We start from the raw sequence: 26,171 nt of genomic DNA, 5'->3' as shown, positions 1-26,171 counted from the left end.
CAAAGATAAACAATTTTATCGATTCACCTGATCGATTATCCTGCATTATGTAAACTTTATAGTAAGCAATCGACGAAGTATTGACCTCCATAGCAGAGCCGTAAATTCATTGGCTCTGAACCCATAGCAAATTAATTAATTAAATTTACTTGTATTTTTTCATATGTGGAATTGATTTTTTACGGTGGTGAAAGAATCACCAGATCTGAAAAGCCAGGTACGTCCCTTCCTTCTTGTTAATCTCCCACTTCCTTACTTACCCAAGTCCTGGGTTCAAGTCCTAGATGTGACCATATCTTCTTCTGATTTTTCTGTTTCAGATTTTCGTTTAGGAATCGCTAATATTGTCTTTAATAATTAAATATTACAATTTGAGGATTTACTCACTAAGTTATTCCAAAAAATAAATAAAAAAATTGTTCATTCGAATAATTCTTATCATTGCAAGATTCAACATAATAATATAGATATTTTTGCCATGAAAGGAATAAGTCATTTTAAATATTTAAAATGACGGAAAATTAGATATATTATGTCGTTTTAATGTGTTGGCTAATTAACGATTATGGAAGTTTCTACACTTAAGCGCGTAGATTATATCTGTTTAGTCAGGCAGTTAGTATTTACTTCTGATCAATCAAATCCTCGTCAGTTTCAAATTAACTTTCATTGCATTCGCATTTGCGAATACCGTTTCGATCTCTCTTCTGTTTCATAATCTATCCGTAGACCAACTTATCGGCCGGAAACCAGCTCGCCGATTCCAAACGGGTTTCCAGAAACCAGAAAGAATAGGAACTACCTACTTGCAGTACCCATCGCAACTATAAACTCTTCGGACGTCGATATATTCATTGGTGTCTACGGCCGACGACGTCAGAGTCCGTGACGTCACCCCAAACACGCGTGGGGTCGACTTGACCGCGTGTTCCGAAGTGAAACAGCTGACTGTTCGGCAAAGGTCGGCTGTTTCCGGAAAACATCGACCGCCGGCAATTTTCCCATTCATTGGAAACTACAAACTACGAGACGCAAGGTCGTAACAAAAATAAACCCCATACAATTGGATGGGGTTTTCGTGACTTTTCACACGATTTTCAAATGCCGGCTGGGTTAACGTTAATAGAGCAACAAGTTCAAGCTTTAATATGGCAATATATTGTGTACACATTTTCTTTCAAGCTCATACAAGATGTGTCCGAATAGTTTTATATCAGTTTTAGATTTCGGATAAAAGTATTTACGCCATTCTTACAGCTCTGACATCCCACCAAGAAAATTGATTTAGAGTGGCATTATTTTTAAATTTTGGCCTTTGCCTCAGACCTTCTGCTCATGTTGAGACAGTACTGCTGTGGATATTTTTTGTTACTGTCGGCTTACTTTAGAGAAAAAACAAATAAATTTTTATTTATCGTCACGACAAAAAATATTCTTATCGACGCGACGGTCTCCATGGTCTAGGGGTAAGGCTCGCGACTAGCAATCCGGAGTTCAAATCCCGGCTGGGGTGAGTAAATTTTATTTGATTAATATTTCCAAAACATTTAGTTTTTTAAAGATTTCAAAAAAATAAACAGTTACCAACTCGTGTTATTTTCTCAAAATTAAAGGTCTTAATGTTTTTGTGTTGTGTATCTAGAAAAAACTATAGTATTTTATTTCATCAATGGCACAATTTTGCTCTAAGACGACTGGGAATCCGTTATGCTAAAAAATTTCACTGGAAAAACGAGAATGACTTATCACCTAAAAGGAAAATTTAAATACAGATATTCATTGAAAAGTCCGAGTAGTTTTGAACAGTTTTTATTTATAAAGGTTATTTCAAAGTGACTGGACTTAAAATAAACGACCTTTCACGTTATATTTATTGAGGTCTTCGTCAAACTTGTTTCTATTAAGGTTTCTTCGCATGAAGCTATTATTTGTCACCGTGTGAATCATAATACAAAATCAATACATGAACGGCCTAAGATCAATGCTTCGGTTACAATAACAACATTACGCGGTGTCCATTAAGCTACGGACAGATATGCTCATTAGTAGCATGCTATTATTTATTATTGGGCAATTGCTACTTGTGGCATGTGTGTGGAAAACATGTTCACAAATTACACGTGCTTATTCTCATTAGAGCATGCTCACAATCAAGTCGCGGGTGGAAGGGGTTGTACTCTTAGCATGTCTGAACAGGTTTGTTTATGAGCATGCTAGTATTGATTATTGTGGGGAACTGACTGTTTTAATCAAGTGTATAGTACATAACATCATGAACTGAGTATGTACAATACAAATTGTCACAGAGAGTTCTGTTGTACAGAGGAATTTAATAACAAGAGTACAAAATAAGTACTATGAAAGTAGTTACAGAGCATCAAGCCAAACATCAGGCAAGATATTGCAGCACTGAGAGAATACAAGAAGGCGTTGCAAAAAAGCGCAATACCTTTGCACGAAGATGTCGTCTCCCACCCGGCCGCGGCATGCCGCTTGAAGTCCCGAAAACCCTTCTGGGCGGAAGGAGAGAGGCTCCTCCGATTACCTCTCACCCCAGAAAATAGGTGGAAACTTGAGTGGCGAACGGCCAAAGTGGGAAATGCCCATCTCATACAGGAGACAGTCTGGGTTCTCATTGCCTCGCAAAACCTGGTCCGCCATCAATAGGTTAAGGTGATCCCATAACCGCTGTGCCCACATGATGCCCAGTTGGGGCCTTAAATAGTCGGCGATGTGTGAATGTGGTGCGGTACAGACCACCGAACATGTGGTCGACGAATGTCCGCTCCATTCATTCCCCGGCGGTATTGATGAGGTTCACATGGCGACGCCTGAAACCCTAGAATGGCTCGCAGACCTAGATGTCCCCCTCTGACACCCCCACCATACGAAAGAAGTAGAAGTTACAGAGCAAGTAGTAACTTTGTTTGTATTTAACAAATCTTTTTTACGCCAGATAGGGTGTTTAACAGAATATAGCTAAATTAATACAGCTATAAAAGGTACACATAAAGAAGTATGAAATATATAATGATTTACCGAAAGTTGTACAATGGAGTTTGATAAGTGTATATGTGATAAGGTTCTATTGTTTGCTTTGAGCATGCTTATTCGAAAGTTTTTTTGTTGTTGAATTCTTATGTTGAATTATGTTTGTAGTTTTATTTTCATTATTATTATTTATTAAATTATTTTTCATTATTTTATTTCTGTATATATATACTCCTCCCATAAACACGAGCTCACGGAACTTACCTTATGGAATAGTAGAATAATTAGTATACTTAAAACAAGTATGCCAAACACAAACAAATGTGTACAGTTAAAGAGCATGCTAGTTTTGAGCATGCTCTCAAGCATGCTTAGTCATGAGTACGTGTGTCTGTACCTTAAGGGTAATGCTAAGTAGATTAATCACGACTTATGGACTTAGGATTACGATTATCATTATATGATGATAATTACAAAAGAAATATACTGAAATTAATAATTTTTAAAATATTGCCATTATTTGAAAGTAACGTGCTTGTAATGAAAACAACAAGGTATCATTGTTTACATTGAATTGATGTGCAACCAATCGGAATTTGGCCAAATACCGGATAACTAACTAATAATGTTCCACTTTTTGTTAGGCTTAATTTGGAACGAAAATTTTGACGTGTTCTGTTTAAATCAGTTCCAGTTTTGAAATTGATTCACTTAAAATAATTTGATGTTATGTTGTATGTGCTAAGGTGGGTATTGTATTGCTCGTGTGAATTCTCCACATAATCGGTTCCAATTTTGAAAATGACACTTCAATTCAAAGCAAAATTGAGTTAATTGAACCAGAGTTACGCAGGACGCACAGACAACAGCTTTAGTATTTTTGATGCTTACTAAACATAATACGTTTTTCGATCCTGACATTGAGCAGATTGTCTTCATATTTTTAATTTTTACATCTCTTTGAATTTCACTTCTAAAGAATGAATCCTAATCTTGGAAGCGGAAATAAACCCACTTCCCTATACCACGCTGAAGCTCGACAGATGGACTCGTTGTCGACGATGCATTCTATCAGCGTTTGGTGGATGTCACGTACACGCATTTTTCTGAAATCATATCTTACTGCACGAAATAAATGTCGGTCCTAACCGATCGTCATTTGGCGAGGTTGTTAGTGCGGTTGACTCCAGTCCCTGTGAAGGAAGGTACAAGGCTCTTTTAAACAAAATTTTAAATTAACACATTTATAAAAAAACGTATTATAGTTAAAAAAAAATTTGGGTTTTATTTTTTATTAGTAATTCATAAGTAGGAAGCTACTTTCTCCTGTTGGGTAAATAATGCCTTTTGACCTATTAAAAGAAATTATAGATAGTGTCTCTAAAACCACTTTTCATTTCGTATATATCCCGTTATTTGGCTTCGGTCGCACGTTTATTAAGTATTTAACTAGCAATGAAATGGGACTGGATGTTTTATTATTAGGTTATTATATTTTTATTACGTAATTGAAATCACGTGAAGACGTAAACATTTTTCTAAAAGTAATATGTAGTTATGTTAAAAGACTGTTTATCAGTTGTGTAAAACTAAAAAAACGTTTATTAGTAAGGCCCTTTAAAGTACCTATAACTGTCAATTGATTTGTAGTGGTTGTTTAGGTAAAGCTTCTTTCATAAAATGAGTGTTGTAAGCGCTCTGCAATTTTAGCCATATAAAATATAATCGTAATGCAACGGTTCTGCTGAAATAATTTAAAAAATAATATTTCGATTCTACTGTAACAATCATGCAAATTATTGACATGATTTAAATTTTTTCTTTCAAGTGTTCATCTTCTCGAAAATCTGTGGTACAAACGTAAGCTTCGTATATGCATTGATGTATTTTGGATGTGTGGGATTGCACAAACCTCCCCACATTCCTGAATAAACTAATTATTATTATAATTTCTATGATTATGGCGAAAGTGTTAATGTTAACCCTTTCTAGACGAGTCCCGCGCACTTCGCGGGAAACATTTTTAGTCAGAATTGTCGTGTCCCCGCGCACCGCGTCTGTTTGAGAAATCTTGAGTCAAATACTGTATAAATATTAACAAGTTTTGGTTAATTCTGATTGTGGGAATAAATATATCGATTTATTCCTAATTAAGGAAAATAAACATCGGACGCTTTGTCATGACCAAATTTGCCATTTACCTCGAAGGTTTTATTGCAATTATATGCCAACTTGGTAGAAACGATACCAGAAAGATACCGATCGCATATTGATCGCAGAAAATAACATTATATTTTAATATAAGTTATTCCGGGGGTAGAGTGCTTTAATTTCGGGAGGTTATTCTACTTGATTGTAGAATTAAAAAAGATAATTTTTTTTCGTAGAATGTACTTACATGCAAAATCACCCCTTTACCTCCGGAAAACTTGTATGTAGATGTCCATTTATTTTCAAAAAAATAATAATGTGGTCACCCCAAAAGCTTAGGACGGGTTGTTTCAGAGAATATAAACAATTCTTCAAATTTCAAAGTTAAATTTCAAGTTCTGTGAAAGATTTTTTTCATGTTCTGTTATTACTTCAGTTCTGTAAAGTAACTGGCTTATCTTTAAATGGTGGTTCAACGATAACTCCTCAAAATGACAATTCAACACACTTGATTAAAAAGTGATAAAAAGTCATTAATAGTGATAGTTACATATGTGACCTATTTAATCTAGTTTTTTTCATCACTTTTCATAACTTTATAACACTTTTTATAGGTGTGTTGAATTGTCATTTTATGAGTTATCCGGTCACCCTAAATAGTATAAAATAAAGTGGCTATCCGCGTCTGTTCTTTTGTTTAGTTCTTCTAAACTACGCAACGGATTTTGATAAGGTATCATTTAGATATTTTCTTCCGAAAGGTTTATACAATTACATATAATTCATGAATATTATATTAAGAGAAAGTAGAGGAAAGTCAAGCAACCCCAGGTACGCGTCAGCTAGTAATGATACAATAACAGAACTTGAATAAGATTTTCACAGAAACAAAAAAATAATGTTGAAATTTGATGAATTGTTCAAATTCTGTGAAACCACCCATTCTTAGCTACCTACAAGCTGAACAAAAAGATATTTCAGCAAATGCGCAAGTAAAAGTGTATTAATTAAAGGTTTTAGGTTGTGGAAAAATATTACAACCAAACTAACAAAATACCTATGTAGAATATTTAAGGGTTAAACAGAAACCAGATAACTGACAACGACAACTCTCACGTCAAAAGTTTTGCCGCCTAACATTTAACTCTCATGCGAATTGAGATCAACGTTGTCATAAATATATTATGACTTTAAGTAAATGATTATTTATTGAGATCATAATCTTTTCTTCATCTTAGATTATTATACTATTCATTTCCTCTTCCTTTAACCTTATAGAATCGGCTTGTAAAATGTATAACAATCTGGAATAACACCATTACTTCACTAATGATTCTTTTTTAAATGTCCTCTACTCTGAAATAACATTGCTTATGAAATTCGATATACTTGTATGATCGCAAATCGATTTTCTTATTTATTTTTTCTCTAAAGAAAGACAAACATTCCCGGATTACGAATAATAACCTGGAACAACCTGCAAATACTGCTTCTGTTGTAATAGAGGACGTAGCCAGCCGACAAATTGAGCTCACGACGCCTGAGTGGGAACTAGACGCGATGCCAACTCGGCCACTGTTCACCGAAAAGTATATTTTTTGGTCGAATAAGTGGTTCCACGTGTAACTTAAAATCCATCAAAATGTAGTCAAAACATAAAAACCTAACACCTTTTTAATTTGATTGGCACTTATTAAGTTATGATAATTCATAAGATACATAAGACATAGCCAAGGAGATATCGTGTTCCATCCATTGACTCGACTAATTGATTGCCCAAATGTTTTTTTCCTGTAGCAAAACATTTGTCGTACATCAGTTGTTATGAGTAGACAATCAAACATCTTTTGTGCAAATAAAGTTGTGTAACCAATATTGTTTATTGTAAGTTTATTGCGTAGGTATTATGTTGATATAAATACAATTAGACTTACCGATATAAAAGTACACAAAAATGGTGACTTATCATGCGTTAAGATTTATATGTTTATGATTTAGATTTTTTTAATTTTTTTATTGTTCTTTATTCAGTAAAGTTTATACATTACAGTAAACGGGTAAATTTTTTGGCCACCACACTAGGCACATGCCCGTGTTGTAGTGGTCAATTTTATGTTAAGTATAATAATACAAATTAAAAATAAGTTGAATGAAAACAAAATAATATAAAAATAAAATAAAATAATTTATACATCTAAAACAAGTATGAAGTATAAAGGAATTAAAAATAATGCAAAATATCTACATAAGTTTAAGATATATGAATATAAAAGTTAGGTGTGGAAAACAGAAAAATTAAAAATAATATACAAAGTATATCAAAGAAAATACGTATTATTGAATTAAAAATAATACAAGGAGCATTTATCAAAAATAAGAAAAAATACAAGTACATTTGTGTAATTAAAATAGAATTAAAAGTGTAGTAAAAATACAAGTACATTAAGTACAAGTGTATTTCTAAAAAAAGAATACAAATACAATATAAAATCAAAGAAAGAAAGAAATCAACTTATTTATAAAATATATTATTAACATTAAATGTATTTTTCATGATAACGTTTTGATTTTCAAAAGTAAATATCACACTGAGCCACGACAATTTTTGAAAAGTTTTTAGGAATGAGTTGAACCTTCATTGAACCTTCTTTTGTATATTCGACAGCTTTTTAAATAATTTTTAATGTGGGTACTTACCCAAATCCTTCCCAGCCATTGAATTAATAAAACACATATTTGTTCCCAACAGAATATCTTTGCAAAGATTTACCTAAAGCAAATATAACTCAATGAAAGCAAATTGGATTTTATTAAATAATACCCACTGAATTCAATACGTTCATGTATATTGAATTCAGTAGGTAGGTATTATTTCGGTTCTGAAATTGGGCACTTCCTAAGTAGCTTTTTATTATTTTTATTATTTAATGAGCAGGCAGCATTCTGCTGATTCGCTCACAATAAGTTTAACACCATGTTAAGTTTTAAAATAAGTTTTAAGACATTTCTTCTCTCCAAATAAGAATCCAATCGTGTTTTAAATCGGTTTATATTGGTAGCATCGATGAAATGTTGTGGAAGCTTGCTCTGTGCATCCATTACTCCATTTGCAAGTAAGTGTTTCATATGATTGGAAGCAAAAGGTGTTTTGTTAATTTTTTTTGAATGTCCAAAGAGGTTTATATTTTTAACTATACAGTCCAGATAAATTTTTAAGAGTCTCTATCAAGTCACCCCTAATTTATTGTAGTTATATCTAATTTATTATTTGATTTTAACTACAAACGAAAGTATTTTTAATGATTTACGAGTATGACACTCAATATTCGCCATCACCACACCCAAACTGGTTTATTTTTATGAGATAAAAATTAAAATCAGGTTTTCATTTTACTCACCTTTAGAAAGGTCGATGATGACCTTGTGCTAATTTTGATGATTTCGACTTATTGTTATTTATTAGGAATCGGGCATATTTTAGCAACTTACCGCTGATTTATTAAGATTTGTTTAAATTATAATTTCATCATTAATGAATCGATTTGTTTTCCGCAGAAGCTGTCGCATGTGGCCAAATTGACTGAAAACAATTCTTCCCCAGAGCGAAAGGTATGTACACATGAATACGAGTTTTTCAGACTATTGTCGGTCGTTGAAGTGATACTAAACCTCTCGAAACGTGCCATGTTTCGAGCGTTACGAGTTTCGTTTCTGAGCGAATATAAAACTTTTGTTCCACCAATTTTTGGCGGCCCTGCAGTAGCGATTGGTCATGAGTCATGACTCATTTTATTAGGAGTTACCAGTTCAATATTTTCGTACGATTCAATGAATCGACTCGATTGAACGACGGCTCAATTGAACGAGAGCCGTGAGTTCAGAGCATATGAGCAATGAGAATACTGCGCTCGGTATGGCTCATCTGGCACTGCTCCCCCGATAAGATATACCTAGGTCTAAAAGATACTTAAATTTTGACCCAAGACTACATTATACATTCATCACGTAGATTTTATGATTTCCTGCGGGATAATTTAATACACAATAACTTAACTGTAACATACTTTAAACGTAATATACTTTACAGCCTGATCGTGGATAAGTGGTCCAATTCGTCCGTTTCAACTAATAGCATTTTAAGATAGATTATTCGAAGACTAATGCCGCGAAATGACACTTGAGAAACAAGTCGAGGATGTAACATGAAAAAAATACACGTTTAAATACTTGGAATACTTAGTTTTAATGTAGTGCAACTGCTATGATTCTTCTTGAAATGCTGTGATTTTTTATACTTGCCTGAGAACTTCAAGCGTAGTCGTGACCAAGACTTGTTTATAGTACCACACGGCAGAACAGGCGTTCTGGCACAGCGTACCATGATAAAAGGACTGATGCTATTGAATGGCTTTTCTAAAACAGTAAATATATTTAATAATTCTTTAATGCCTGTGACAAACCACGCTATAAAGGGCGCTATATTTTCGTGGCTTGGCTTGTTTCAGCATATCGCTCGCCATACATTCACATGGGTAGAGTATGGCGAGCGATTTGCTGAAATAGTCCAAGCCGTGATGTGTCACCTACCTAAATAACTTTAAAACTTTTTTGTATACCTACTTATCTTCCACTGAATATTAAATTGGTAAGAAATCTTTTACCGTAAATGGAAGTTTAATGGAAACGACAGTGTAGTACGTTTGAAACAGTTTATGAATGTGGGTGTAATGTAGCAAGGGGTATATCCTAAGAAATTTGCTACTACCTATTCCCTCTCATTACCCTAGTACGTTTGAAACAGTGTATGAATGTGGGTGTAATGTAGCAAGGAGTATATCCTTAGAAATTTGCTACTACATATTCCCTCTCATTACAACTGAGGAACGGAAATAATGGGTTAGCTTACTAAATTTGAATCATTTTATTTTTGGATAACTTACTATTATTATTTTTTTTCCATTGTGCAGGTACTTCGGCGTACAATTACGAAACGGCCATAATGAGTTGTTATTATGGATTGAACACTGCATTAGATAAGCACAAAGTTGATAGCGAACGATCATTCACTTCAATGGCATATTATTGTTAAAACCACTTCAGCATTACGTTTCTATGTAGCTTTATCAGTAAATTCGTTGTTGTTTGGATGATTCATTTAAAAAATGCCAGCTATATTCTTTTAATTCAGAGTTTCATAATTACAAATCTTATCGCTTCGTTTGTTTGTGACTGATATATCTAGTTCTTCCTTCTTCTTTCATCTTTTCTTCTGATAATCTTTCTTTGTTTTTGCGGTAAATACATAGTAGGAAACAAAAGCGAGTATTTATTTTTGGTATTTTAAAGTTATCAGTCAACTACTATTAATTGGTATTTTGTTAATATTTTAAGTTTTGACTCGAGTTGTTGAAATATTAACTCCATAGTTTGAAGTTACTTGAATTTGAGTATTTTGGTTGTGATGATTACACGGGGTACCCACTGTTGGAGTCAGCCTATTTTTTAAATATTTAGATGACCAGGCTCCTTAGATCGTTTACAAAAAACACCAATAAGGTTCCTTAAATTTCCATAAAAATTACTAAAATTTATCAATAATATTTTCTATATATTTCCGTCAATATCGATAAATGTCCGTAAATGTCCATCCATATCCATAAATTATCCTTAAAAATAAATCGATAAAAAATCTAAAATATAAAAAAATATGTACGCATATATCCATTTTATTGTTATCATAATTAACATAAAAAATCGTAAAAATCCATATAATAAAAACCATAAGTATTCGCAATCTTTAATATCCGAAAATACCCATAAACATCTATTGAAATTTCTTCAGCCATTATGTTTGCCTTTTTCAGCGAACACGTCCTTCCATGACATCAAGTGTTTCTCGAATCAAAACTTTTAACAAGTTTTTATTCAGAGGTTGATATGAGGTATTTAACCGTGTATTTTGCAATGCAATTCATCGGATCTCAAAGCACCGCACTTTACGTTTTTTGATAGTTAACCTTTTTCTGTCTTTGGACATTCCTGTTGTCACCTACACAAGTTACACGGTCTGTCTAGGAGTCTAGGGAAATCCCAATATAAGAGTTCTATTTTATTTTGGCATTGTCAGGGTTCACGGTTCTTGAAATTAAATCACAAACATTTTCAAGCCTTGCCTAGTATAGTCAGCCAAGTGCTAACTGTCGAGTACCTAATATGTTTATATATTCAACGACCTGTAAAGTTTACTTTGCCGTCATAAACGCTGCTGTTGATCAAACCACCTGACAGTTTCACATTATTTCGTAGGGAGGGTGTAGTGTCGGTGGGTAGGTACCTACACAGTAATTTCATTCAACCTTAGTCAATATTTGTGATGTCGGCACTTTATGTAACACTAACCAATTCAAACGGGTCGTAAATCGATTTCTGTGGTTTTTACAAGAAATTCGTTAAACCTTGGATTAATATCAAATCATAAATGAATTATGTAATTATAGGTGCTTAAGTCATTTTGTTTTTAATAAATTCTCGCTGGATGGCCAATCTACTTAGAATAGGCATAAATAAAATATATCATTTTATACTTAATTTTAGTGACGTAACATGACAAAATAAGTCTTAACTGCTTCGGACCCAGTGATATGATATGAAACATGGCGAAAACATAGTCATAAAAATAAATTAAATAAAAATAAAAATATTATTGATAAGAATCTGTTCAAATTATTCGTAATTCTGTAAAAACGGGATTGCAGGCCATTAACGAATTCATTGTAAAGGATCTTGATAAAATTTTAGTTAAATTCTAAGTAAAATTTTTCACATTTCGTCATTTTATACTATTAATAAAAACGCAGGAGCATGAACACGTGTTCCGATATTATTAAGAATTTACTAAAAGTTTATCAGGAAGTGGCCTGCAGTCCGGTTTTTAACCGGATTACCAATAATTTGAAGAGACTCACAACACGCTTCTGTCGTTTTATCTCTTCTGTTTTTTTTAATATATTTTCCTATTTAAAGCGGAGATAGTTTACCACAGTTCTAAGAGTGCTCGGGTCATAAGCACATTGTGCTAACTCCCTATTTCTCTTCCATCACCTCCCTCATTCCTTAACAGTAACCTGGTACCTTTGTTAAAGTTCACCAGGGTTGTCATTGGCTATTTGGCTGTCTCCTGGTTCCACAATTTGTCTTCCAAAGTGAGCCTTGTTTCCATCCGGGCGGGCATTGGCACCACAGGTGAATTGGATTCTTCATCCTCTTCCCCTCTATTATTGGCGTTTTTCACTCCCAACAGCTGCATGTATTTTTCGAGTTCTGAGGTGACAGTCTCCCGTTAGTAGTCCTACCAGTTCCCTTAGTGAGTTTCTGTCCATATTGAGCAGTTGCCTAGTTCGTCTTGTGTCTTGCGTCTACACTAGTCGTTATGCGAACAGTAGACTTCGTGTAATGTTGATCGCTTTGATTGAATGCTCGCATCAGTCGCAACGCTTATGGTGGAATAGAAAGGTACTATCAAACACGGCTACCATATTGAGAGGATTGACTGGACAAGGAAAACACAATCAAATTCAAGATGAAATACAAAATGGCAGAGTCAAAAAAGGACTAACTACGCTCAGTCAATTAAATTCTAGTACGATGGAAGATCTAAAATGAATAGATTATGGTCGAATTATTTCTTCCGTAATGATTTTGTTTTAATAAAGTGTGTCTTCTCCGTAACCAGTGAATAGTTTGTTACGATAATATTGATAATCGCCATGATTTGAATAACAATTTTCATGCAATTGTCGCATTGCGAATATACGTGTATAATTGAAATTGCAAATACATTTCAAAGCAGTAATCGCCTCCTCAACCGTTTATTGATTGAAATCATTCTTGTGTTTGTTTTTGTTTAAGGGGGGCCTGTGACGTCATTGTGGTGCAAATTTTAGCAGTAAATATTATTTGTTAACCTGTTCGCACCCGCGGTCGGTACGATTCGAGTACCTTATTCATTAATGCCTGCTAATCGTTGTAGCCTTCCAGAAATTACAAACGTGTTTGCTTAACCAATAACCGACGTAGTTATATTTATAATAGAAAATATAAACAAAAATAACCGCGTCGTTTTTAAAATGATTTGCCTGTAAATAGTCGGAAGGTGCAGTTAGAATCGTGTGTTGCGTTTAATATTTTTTTTTATTTATTAATGAGTTCTTAACTGGAAGAAATAAGAATGATCAGCACGTTACACTGCGGTGAAACTCTAAAATAAATCTTTACAGTTTCCTTTCGATCCAGGTCTTCCTAAATGTATACGCCACATCTTGTTGGTGACACCGTTTCTAGTGTTAAGAACTATTTACAATTTATGTTTGAATTTTTACTTGCAATTGCAATTGAGAGGGCGAAATTAGCGGACCCCGCAATGCTTTGCTACTGATAATATCTATCTCAGGCGTCTCCGACTTCTTCCACCATTCACTATTGTTTACCAAAATTTTACTGTTAAAAAACTACATTACATAGACTTAAATTCGGCTACATATCTCATTCCATTGCAGAGATATTGCGTTAAGTATTCATCGGGCGTCCCCGACTTCTTCTAGCATTTAAACTACTCTCTAAACACTCCTGGCATTAATAAGAACAAACTTTTCAGTGATATCGGTCAACTGTTTTTCGAGTTTTACGAGAGTTAATTTTTATATATTAATAACATATGTTTGCCATTTGCTTCTGTAAAGAAAAATAATTTACATATAAAATTTGAAATTTTTTTGCAAATATACCTAAATAAGATGAAAGCATTCATCATACGTGACTAAAAACGCTAGTAGACATAATACAGTTGTTTGAAAAATATTTTTTTTTTAAATTGGAGAAATAGTTATATATATTTTATTAAAAAAATACAAGGTTGCAAAACCCGTGAACCAGTGAAGTGATTATATACACGACTAAAGACAACCATAAAGTGGAATTGATAGAAAAATAAAACCTTAAAACACTCACTAAAAGTATGTACGAGTTGATGGATAATGTAAAATTAAACCATATAAAAATAACACATATATGAAATAATGTTAACAAACTGATGAAAGATAAAAAAACAAACAACGGAAAGAAAACAACATTGAAAATGAGAAGATTTAGATACAACTTAAATATCAATGCAGTCGCAATATTTCACGCTACAGATTATGGTTGTATTGAGGACTATAATCAATATTTTACACAAATATTTTGGTAGATGTGGTTAATAGTTAGAATTTGAAAGGATTCTGACTTACCCTTGATCTTTTCGATCGATATTATGGACTTAAGGGACACTGCTTAGTCATCACTACGCAAGCTCTCGTAATAGACTCTAATTAAACGCACAAAAAAAATTCACTGCACCACTTTTCTTAACAGACTGGCAATGTACAAATACTGAACAATTACTGAATTTAGGTACTCCACATTGTCAGACAGGGACAGGTAATTGGGTAACAGGCACTTGGGTAGAGGAATGCAGGAACATGTGTTAAAGGGAGATAAATATCAACAACGAAAATACCTTGGAAATTGTATAATTAACAATCCGCCGTCATTGTGGCGGAGTGTAGTTAAAGTTATTGTTGAAAGTTATAATAAACATGGTTACAGGGTATTCCTTAAAGAAATTATAACAAATTAGAAACATTTAACTTCGTATCTAACTTGTGTTTAGAATATGCCGAACTGCAGCATGTGATTAGTATGTTTCGTATTTATTGAAGATTACTAAAATAAATGGGGTTTTGTCTTATCCTCACTTTAAACACAATCTTACTTAAGCGTTTTCACGTGTTTTAACAACAAAAATATACATTTTTCACTTCATTTTTGAATGTAGTTTAAGGTATCAGCACAATTATGAGCGGGTTTAATTTGACAGTTACCAATCCGCAAAATTCTGGAGGTCTTGAATTCACATATAAGTTAGCGCTTTGACAGTAAAGCAGTTACATACTGGACATAGTCACTAGTCAGTACTCTGACTCTAGTAGGTACAGTACCGAGTACCAAACATTACCTAGTCAACCGTACTCGACATAATCGCTTACCATTCAACTTACATCCACCCGCATAATATCAGCAGGCAATACTCTGACAGCGGGCGTTGTACGACGGTTGCCATCCTAGTTGATAATTCAAGTTATCTATCTAACTATCTATATTATGTTTATCGAGTTCCACATCTGTGGGCGCTTCTATTCGGAACGATTATTTTATTTTTATTCGCGGATTGACTTCTGTTCCAAACGTCGGACTTCAGAATTCAGATATTCAGATTAGTATAGTTCAGACTGTTCAGAGTGCCGAGCGGCTAGCGACGTGCGGTTGTGGTTTTAGAGTGTATTTGAGAATCTTCTATTCGAGTGCTTTGTTTATTTTCTGTTTGAGTTAGTTATTGGAAAGTTTTTGTAAATTACTTTTAACTCATACAACAGATTAACTTGAACCTGAATGATAAATACGTTTGTTTTTCCTGCTGATAATAATAGCATTTTTCCGGTTTATTTTTAAGTTTTGTGTTAGCGATAGTGAAATCAAATCTGAAAACATTGTGAATTGTGTTGTGATAGGTGAATTATCAAAAAGGTATTTTTTTCTATTGTAAGTTTTTAGCGTTATTAAAATGTTAAATTAAACAGTTAAATACAATTGAAGCTAAAAAAACAGCAATTATTCTTATGTTGAAAACTGAATACTGCTCTCCGTTTTTCTACGAAGTGATTTTTAGACGGTTTTTTACAGATTTTGAACCACTCATTTCAAAGATAATTTTCAAGTTTTGTTATTATTTCAGTTGTGTGAAACAGCTGGCCAATAATAAGATAATAACATTCAATAGAACCTTTACAGAACTTGCAAATTAACTTTAAAATTTGATGAATTGTGAAAATTCCGTGAAAAAGTACCTAATAGTTTTTAGTGTTCTGTACGATTGTACTATGATTTTGGCTTCACATAGTAGACATACACTTTCAGTATCGCCCTGTTTAGTACGAAAATTCGGCCTTTAGATGTTGCTTAAAATGGCTGTAGCTTTGTTTAGACACTTAGACAACATTTTGACTGAATTAAACTAAAATATAATTAAAATAATATCGTTGTGGCTTACTTATTTTATATTTTTTGAGAGAACAGCCAAAATAAACTAAAAAGATAGAGACAATGGTAATAAGCTAGAAATGCAGTGATTTGATTTAACAATCAGTAAGTTAGTCCTTGTTCGCAAATCCAGTTAACCGATTCATTTTAACTCCGATTTAACTCTAGGTTCAGACCGCAATCTTTTGAAAATTATTTTTATATGAAACGACAGAAAGTGTAATTTTATAATAGATTTTTCTAATAAAATATACGTTTATTTTTCGTTCATAGAGTTGAGGAGTTAATAATGCTTCATTTTATTCTTTGGAGTCGATAAAATTATCAAGGCAGTTTAGAAAATGATTGCATAATTTTTATTTCATGTGCCAAGTGAATAACCCGTTTTCCTTTGCATATTTGCCCTTTGTCAAAAATATACACAATTTTCAATTTAATACACTAAGCAATAATAATTGATTTTTATTTCGCCTTTGGCGATAAGCAGCTATTCAATGAAAGTCAATACCTATATATTTTATGTAATTCCACGAAAAACAAATCTGGTTTGGCTCCACATTGCCATTTATTTTTGCTGTATCGAAATTCAAGATGAAAGACTTGTCAGAATTATTTGTATATACAGGGCTTAGGAACCGGATACATTTCAGCCGTTATTAAGGTCAAAACCACTTTCAGTATATACCTACCGCCCTGAAAAACAACATAGGTTTGATGATGTTTGTTCGTTGCTTCATTGTAATTATTTCAGAATCATCAATTCTATTCACTCCTTTTGGACGGTCTCCGTAGTTGAGCGGTATACAGGGTGTATCGGCACGTACCCGACAAACTTTAACCAGCTATTCCTTAGCATATTTGGAGTAAAAAATGTTATGGGCACTTTGAGAAACAGTTATACAGCGTGTATCGGCACGTACCCGACAAACTTTAACCAGCTATTCCTTAGCATATTTGGAGTAAAAAATCTTATCCGCACTTTGCTGTCCGGTAACGTTTTTTTTTAATAAACAAATTATTATTCATATTTTCACCACATGTCACCACTGTTTTATCCTTTGTCAAAGTTTGAAAACCCGTCTGGCAAATATTTTATTCGAATTCCGTTGAATAATGCACGTGTGTACCTATATTGGCGCACTTTTACAATCACAACGAAATGGCACGGCACCATTCGTCTCATTTTTAACTATCATTATTTAGTGTGTGCGAAAGAGCGAAGACGCTTTTTGACATACTTGCTTATAACAGCTGTTGGACACGAAAAGCAATGCCAATGACAGTGATGTAGTGTGGAATTTTTTTTGTTTTTAATTGAAAAAAAAATGCTACCGGACAGCAAAGTGCCCATAACATTTTTTACTCCAAATGTGCTAAGGAATAGCTGGTCAAAGTTTGTCGGGTTAGTGCCGATACACCCTGTATAGTAATTTTGGCTCGGAGCCCAAGGGTCTTGGGTTCAATACCCTAAGAAATGCAAGCTTTATTTATTTTTTCTGTTTATGAATTTTTTTAAATATATCTAAAATAATAACTTCGGTTCAATGAAAAATATAGAATTTGCTTTGACTTTCAAATTTGACCTGATTGTGAAAGCAATTCAGACAAGCGATAGTGGGTACAAATTTTTTATTATTTTAATTACTTTATTAATAACATATTAAAATATTAGAAATGTGTATTTATTTTGTTTAAATATTTGAACTGGCGGTGTTCATTCGAAACGTAAATTTCTGATCGTCTCTAAAATTGACAAAGTATGTTTTAGAAAGGCAACGATCCTGAGGCAAATATTTTCTTTCAAAATACTTTCAGTTCACAAATGCTACAATGATGATATCCAGTGATTTTTCACAGGTCTGCGGTAGCAAGTATAATAATTTCACTTCATTCCACTAGTAGAGTGACAGGAGTAATACTGAGTGTCGACAGCTTGGCCACGTCCATAAACGAAAAGATAAAGCCGAGCACGACTGTAGATCGCTAACGAACCAACTACCGTTAATTTCGACTAAATGAAATATATTTTGTTGACGTTGTTAATTTGTTAGGGATCTGCAATCGTGCTCGGGAACGATGACAAGATACCGACATTGAAATCATCAATCATCAAATATACCAATTTCGATTGTCTGTGCGTCAAGCGTAACTCTGGTTCTACGTAAATTTGCTCAAGTATTATTAAGTATTATTTATAAGTATTATTTTCAAAATTGTAGCTGCTTGTGGGACAAGCGATAAAGTATTTTAACGGATCATTATTTATTCTTTTTCAAAATTGGAACTGATTTGTCAAGAATTCAGATTATCCCGTGATTTGTCACGGGTCTGCGCTAGTTATCAATAGAATTGTTCTGTGCCCCCTGGCGAAAGACCATAATTATTCATAATTGAAACATAAATGGAACGTGGCTTGAAACAGCTAAGGTTGTGTTACCAGATCTCAATTACCAGGTTCTCTCAAACAAACTCTAACTTTTATCCGTCTCATAATATTGGGAGTGCCCTAGTCCACCTGTCACCATGAAGCTAAAACTCTTGTACTGCCATTCATGCCATCATCTACAAACAGAAGTTTGCCTCGATTTTTCCTGCTTGCGTTTTTGATATTCCGTTGTTATCTTTGTATTGCTTCAAAATATTATCAAGGTGTTATAAAAATGATATGAATCATTTTTCGAGAACATGATGTTTATTTACGTGTTGAATGTTTATCCAGAATTATATTTTTTGTTGGTATTATCGTAAACATTGCTGTGATTACACTACACAGTTCGTACTTTTTTTTTAATTTTCTTGAATCGTTTACTAAATTGTCGCACAAACAATATTACGACGAACGAGCTACAGGTGTGTGTGTACCTCTAATCTCTAAAAAATATTGTTATTTGATAAGGTTATTATTATATGATTAATATTGGTGCCTTAGTACATTTAAAAACTATTATATGTGTATTTTGTAATAATCTTATTTCACAAATGGAGTCTTTTATTCATAGTCATGACTTCTATTACTATACACCTTTTACATAATATTCACTTCAAAACATATATTCATTTTCGTCACGTGGTTGATCAAAGACTTTGATCGATGTCACCGATGCGTTTTATTAAGTTATTAGTTATTTATCTTTAAAAAGCCACTTCGTTATATTAGTTAGATGTCAATCTTGTCGTGAAGCTTCAAGAAACGGTGCTCGACAAATTTTCCAATAAAATTAATTACATTTGACATTATAATTGGTATTTAATCTTGATTGGCTACTCTAGTACCTATACTTCATAATACAGTAGCTATCATTGTATTATTCTTTTTTTATTTATTTCAATGATAAACTAGAGATTTTACTTGGTTAATGTAACTGATACGATACGAATGTACCACTCACCCAGGAGCACTCCTGTCCCGGTGCGACCGGCACGCCAGGAACACGGTTTTGGACTGGTGTTGGAACACGTGCTCGATGTCTCTGTCTTCTTTCGTCGATGTTTATCTTTAGGTCGGATGACACCACACTTCTGGTCACGGCACCATTATTAAATACAGGGTTTTCCAATAAGAGGTGTTATTTTGATATTCAATCGTAAAAGATCAATGGTTTCGTTGCTTGTGTGGCACGTAGCGCCATCTTGTTGAAAGTAAACGTTTTCCAGATCAATACCATCCAATTTCGGTCATAAAAATCATTAATCATCTCTCGATAGCGCAATCCATTCACCGTAACTGTTGCTCCAGCCTCATTTTCAAAAAAGTAAGGTCCAATGACTCCGCCGGACCATAAACCGCACCAAACAGTCACACTTTGAGGATAGAGAGGCTTTTCAACAATAACTCTTGGGTTTTCCGAGCCCCAGATGCGACAATTTTGCTTGTTGACGAAGCCACCGAGGTGGAAATGGGCCTCATCACTCAAGATGATTTGCATTTGTGATTCACTCAAGTGAATTTTAATAATTTCAATGCGCTGTTGAAGCGTGTATTGTTCCATTTTAATTAATGGCATAGTTTCTACTTGTCAAATGTAACAAATGACAGCTTCAAAAGTAACAACCGAAATAGCGGGCTATTCAAAATAACACCTCTTATTGGAAAACCCTGTATTTAAACTTCTAGTCTCATATGAGGATGAAAAGGAGGTTGGAGTTTAATTGACTGGTATGCAGGCAACCTTGAGCCAATATTGGAATGTATAACAAAGAGGGATAAAAGTATCGAACGTAAGGATTATTGCCATCTTCTCACCTCTTCTGGTCTTTTCTTGTTTCTTCTTCGTAATGGCTCTAGTCTCTCTCCACTAATTGCTCATTTTTAGCTCTTTCTAAGGCTTCACTTTTCCAATTAGTTGTTTCTGCTTTTGACTCTTGTAAATATCTATTTATATAATCTTACATCATATTATGTTACCTTGTTTCCTTTTCAGCCTTTTGGCATAAAAAAATAATGTTGGACATAGGCCTCCCTTAAATGTCTCAGTCATATCAATCTTTGGTTGCTGTGGTCAGCCGTCACCCACCCACTACTATTGGTTCTCTCCAAGTAGAAAGCTAATCTCGTTTGTGGGCGACCTCTGTTTATCTTCAACTTCCAAGGACATCATCCACTATCCATGACACATTCTTAGCATGGGCAGACTTGCTACGTTTATCTCATTTCTTATCCACTCATTCGTAGTTCTATTTCGCACGCTATTGTTTGTTATTGTGATTGTTATTTTATCACAACGTTATTTGCGATAATAGTCCGGGCTGGGTAACACGTATTCATTGAATGCACATGTTCGAAGAAGCAATATTTTAATTTTTTTCAAGTATTTCCCTGCCTCCGTGGTCCAGGGGTAAATTCCTCGGCTGCGCAAATAAAATTTATTTTTAATAATGTGTTATTTCGCTAGATACCTACTTAATTAATATAAAATAATGTATAGGCACTTGGTATATTTTTGGGTCATTCCAGAGTAGAAGACATTATAAGTATCGCCCTAGTGAAAGACCACCATTTAGATTCGAAACGTGTCTTGAAATGGCTTTAGCCGTGTTTTATGAACGGAACTAAATAGCCTGCTAGGTACTAGATACCCTTCCCCTTCCCTTCCCCACTCATAACTTCACAATATACAATTATATATCAATTGTGGATGCCAAAGACCCACTGGTTTCGGGCAGTTGGGATAAACTCGGATGTAGACTGGTGCAGTTGATTTTTCTCTAAAAAATGGAACTCAATCAAACAAAAAAACTTGAACATGGCAGCGGTAAACAACACATAATATTAATTAGTTTTGTGACAATGACCTTCCAATAAATTCCTAGATGTCACTAACACCCACAAAATAGTTTGTCAACAAAATAATAAAAATCTTTAATACCTGCTAATAATTATTTATAAATTCATCTTTTCAAAGCACACTTTTATTTGATTTATTATAAATAAGATTATCCTAGTTAGTACGTTTTGATTTTGCACACTTGTAATTTGCACCGATATGTAATCATTCTAGTATTAAGAACTGGTTTTCCTACCCGGTTTCGCCCGTGTTGTATTTGCAATTGTATACAAATTTTGGTCTTTCATATTTGACGAATTTTGTCGTTTCGATATTTCCCATAATTTTTTTTCTTTCATAAATTTGTATCTTTTATTTTTTTTAAATTTTTTATGATTAACACATTTTAAATGCTAAGTAAGGACCTACCTACTTTGAACAGTCAGTAGCTGAGTTGGCATCGCGTTTGGGTCCCACCCAGGCGTCGCTCGTTCGATTCCTCGGCTGGCTAAGTTCTCCATCACAACATAAGCAGTAATTTCCGCTTACTGTGGTGGTAGTAGGAGATTTTCAAATATTGTCAGGTTATTCGTAACCCGGGAATGTTTATCATCCTTTAAAAAAAACGTACTAACTAGGATAATCTTATTTATAATAAATTCATAGTTTTGAAAAAAAAATCACATTTTTAACGAACGAAGTTGTTGTTTTCATTGGTAAATTCAAAGATCAAAGCTGGGAAATAGTAAAATAACCTGTCTTATAAAAATACGATATATTTAGCTACAAATATTTGCGTTGACCTAGAAATTGGCTGCAGAATGCCCATTCAAAATGGGCGTTCTGGGACGTGCAAAAATACGCCTTACAACTTATAGTATAGTGTATAGGTACATGATTTTCGCAAACTTTACCTCAATGTTTGTTTTTTTGTCAATTTCTGTCTATAACCTGTTATTGATTTTACATGTTTATGAATATTATTTTTCAAAAATATCTGAATATTCAACAATTTCATAACCACCAACCGGTTTCTGATTCTGCTATGATTATCATTTAACATTCGAACACTGCTGAATAATCATTTCTGTAACTTGACGGGAATCACGAACTGCTTATGGTGATGGGTATAAGGTTGAAATTAATTTCAAATCAGCGATATTTTGTTAATCCGAAGTCTAAATAATTTTGGTCAATCGTAACGCAAATAATTATAATTTGTTTTACTATATATTAAACTCGATTCTTTGACTCAATCGAAACCTTGTTCAAGCTTTGACTTGACATTATCCTTTTTATGTACATTTGTATCATACCTTTTGTCATTGCTATTCAAGAATATGAGCTCTCTTCAGTCATCTTTTTTCAGTCATCTCTGTTTTTTTTTCATTCGTGTTATTGATCATCAATTGTTTTCAAATATATGTGTTTGTTTTACGTGCTGTTTTTTAGTTAGGTAATTATGTTAACTCTGGCATATTGACCGTCTGAGTCTGAGAAATTTTGGGTGTTTCCGCTTCTCAATAAATCCCAAATAAATGAGATAAAGGTGATGAAATACGCTTTAAAATTTATTAAAAAAATCAAACGTATAATTTTATAAATATAATTTTTTTTAAATCAAACGTTGAAAAGTTTTTTAAAATGGCTCACATTATGTTTTTCTCAATTTTTGACACTGATCTAAAATTACTGTAACAAACATATTTTATGGGACAAATTGTATTATAAACATTACAGTAACCTTACTTTTTGTTGTTTCGTATAAAAATAATTCATAAAAAAATCACCAATCACAAGTTTCATCGATTTTTCTCACGTTGCGGTCGGAACCTTTGGTTTCATTCGAATGTAAAACATTAATTAACTTCTATATTTGAAAATTACAATATTTGAAATTCTGTATCTGTATCTGTTTGTAAATAATAAGTAGATATGTTTTTCTTAAATTGTTTGTAAATAATAAAATTAGATAGAGCCTAGGAACTCGTAATGCATTGTAAAGCGCAATTGAGGTGATTGTTCATAAAAAAACGGTGCTATGTAAATCATCCAATAATTATTATTGAATATAAAACTTGGTGTTTTTTATTTCTAACACCGTTTAGTTCATGTTTCTAACTATGACGGTAAGGGAGACGATTTTTTGAGACGATTTGAACTGTTCCGAAAAGCGAACAAATTGATTCTACGTGTAATAGTGTATAACGGGTATGTCTGTTCCCAAAACCGAACAAACTAGCCCGGGGAATTAATTTATTAATAGCCATCTAAGCATGTAAGCGATTTTCGTCTGAATTTAAACCCGCTAAAAATAACTAAAAAACAAATACTTATTACAAAGCTTCATTCAAATTAATAATAATAATAATAATAATAATAATACTTGGATGACTTTTATAGCGCCGTTTTTGTGCAAAAACACCTCGAGGGCGCTGTACAAACTTATAATACATTTCTACAGTGTTATTACTTAACTATTTATGGAGAAAATATACAGTACAATACTTACCTGGTAGGTCACTTGAGATTAACACTTAATTAACATTATCTAATTGTTTATTGGTGAAATTTAGATACAGGATTTAGGACTTAATTGAAAAATTGAATATAACTGGACTTTCTCTTAGGATTGGTATATTTAATTTAAGGGTACGACAGCTTAAAAAGGTAAGTTTTTAGTTTAGACCTGAATTCTGTTGGACTTGTTATGGATCTTAGTTCCGGAGGGAGTTTATTCCAAGCCTTCGGCCCAGATACTCCGAAAGCACGATCACCAAACTTAGTATTTGGCTTGCGCATAGGTTCTATCAGTCTGCCTACAGCTGCTGATGTTGCTGATCTAAGCGTTGACTGCCTCAGACCAGTGTTTTCCGGGAAGCATAGTTCAGAGATGTAGGGTGGGGCCATTTCATTGATGGATTTAAACACCATCCAGCACAGTTTGTACTGGATTCTTTCAGGGCACATGAGCCAGTGAAGGTTACGAAGGTGTTCTGAAATGTGCGAATATTTTGAAACCCCGGTTATGAGCCGTGCTGCTGCATTAAACACTGATTGAAGTTTGTCAATTTGATATTTTGGAAGGCTGGCATAAATGCCGTTGCAGTAATCGACTGAGACTACGTAAGAGTTGATAAGTAGTTTTGTTGCTTCTGAAGGAAGGTTAATTAAGTCTAATTTTTACAGAATTAATTCTTATAAAACTCTAAACGCCGTATGCCTGTTAAGTGTGCTATTAATGACCATTTTTCGAATCTCATCTTTGATCAAAGGTTGGTGTTTCAAATTATACGTTTGAAAGTAATCTTCTTCGCACTCCATTTCATGTGCACTCAAATTGTAAACACCAACTTGTAGCTAAAGTCGATTGTATGAGTGGCTGAGCGCAAATCGCGCATCAAAAAGTCTCAGCGCCACGCTGTTAATTCGTATTGTCGCTTGAATGCGGTTTTAATAAATTTATAGACACAAATACACACTGTTTGGTTTTATAATTATTGAACAATAACAACAAATCCGTTTTTGTTTTTTAGGAATTGTAGGGATAACACAAAGCTATTTCAATCTAACCTAATTTATTATGATAGAGTTGTTTCAACATTAATAATATTTGATTGTATTTTGCTATAAACCTTCAAGCAAAATTTTTATGGAATGTTACTTTTTATTGGTTTCATGTAGAGCAGTCATCAAAGTATAATATAGTGGAGTAATTTTTAATATTAAAATAATATAATAGAATTGCAATATTTAACACCATAATTTAAAAAAACAAATACGTTAACATCCGTAAATATTTGCTTTTACTGTCTCTTTGTGGCTTGAAGGGTTTTACCAAACCACCGTCGAATCCTTTTGTCATTTTACTGGATATGAAACAGTAGATGATTTTTGTAGTGGTCGTTTATACGATTTTCAAATTTTCCATTCATTTCATAGGTAAATTCATATTGTAGGTACCCTAAGCTTTTTTCACGGCCTAGCTTAGTTTTGATTAAAATTCTTGTTTTTCCCTGTCATTATTCCTGTAGACACCCACCAACAGGCGATTTGTAATTTGATTGCTTCCAATTATTATTCCTCAATGCGCTGTCGTACCTACAATGTCGCCGTTGTCAACTATATTAGGCTGTTTAGTGTTGGTTGCAATCGAGATATTTCTTGCCAAGTCAATCGAACATTCGATTAAAAAATCTTCGAATTGGACATAATATCTTCTGAAAAGTGTTTATAGTAATGGAACTACAACTCAAAAAATTGAATTGAACTAAAACACTAAATAAATAAACACTCGACAAGATTAACAGAAAACTTTTTAACACTATAAGCAAACAAAACAATATTTCCAAAATGACCCAACTACATGGCTATTACAGTATATAACAACCTTCTATGATACATTAAACAAATATATGATATACTCCTAAAAACACCCCTTTTCAACAAATGTCCCTACACCTTAAACGAATACTTAACATAAATAATACCTCCGTTTCTATTTGTATATTATTTAAACACTGCAGTATGTTCTCTATTCTTGTGAATTAGGTTAGCTGTAAGAAATAGGATCTACCTGTAAGTTATACCCGTTGTACTTTCTGTCTTGAACAGTAAATGTTTTTTAAATTG

At 33.4% G+C, this 26,171-nt stretch overlaps 1 protein-coding gene across 3 annotated transcripts in view; it reads left to right on the top strand.

Annotated features, from left to right (window-relative positions):
* The window catches only part of LOC149423948 (monocarboxylate transporter 1), a 127,130-nt gene that overhangs the window by 45,950 nt on the left and 55,009 nt on the right, over window positions 1-26,171 (top strand). The window contains exon 2 of one of the 3 annotated variants that reach the window (XM_089631871.1): window positions 8,701-8,751. The gene's annotated coding sequence lies outside the window, so the exon portion shown is untranslated. Of the gene's footprint in view, window positions 1-8,697; window positions 8,752-15,416; window positions 15,763-26,171 lie in introns of those variants that run through there. The other 2 variants (XM_089631870.1, XM_089631869.1) reach the window with 2 other exon arrangements.

Source organism: Hesperophylax consimilis, chromosome 5, assembly GCF_061612785.1.
Source record: "Hesperophylax consimilis isolate HC1 chromosome 5, BYU_Hcon_1.0, whole genome shotgun sequence".
NCBI lineage: Eukaryota > Metazoa > Arthropoda > Insecta > Trichoptera > Limnephilidae > Hesperophylax > Hesperophylax consimilis.
Note: the sequence above shows the minus strand (reverse complement) of the source record. Positions and strands in the feature narration are given on the sequence as shown.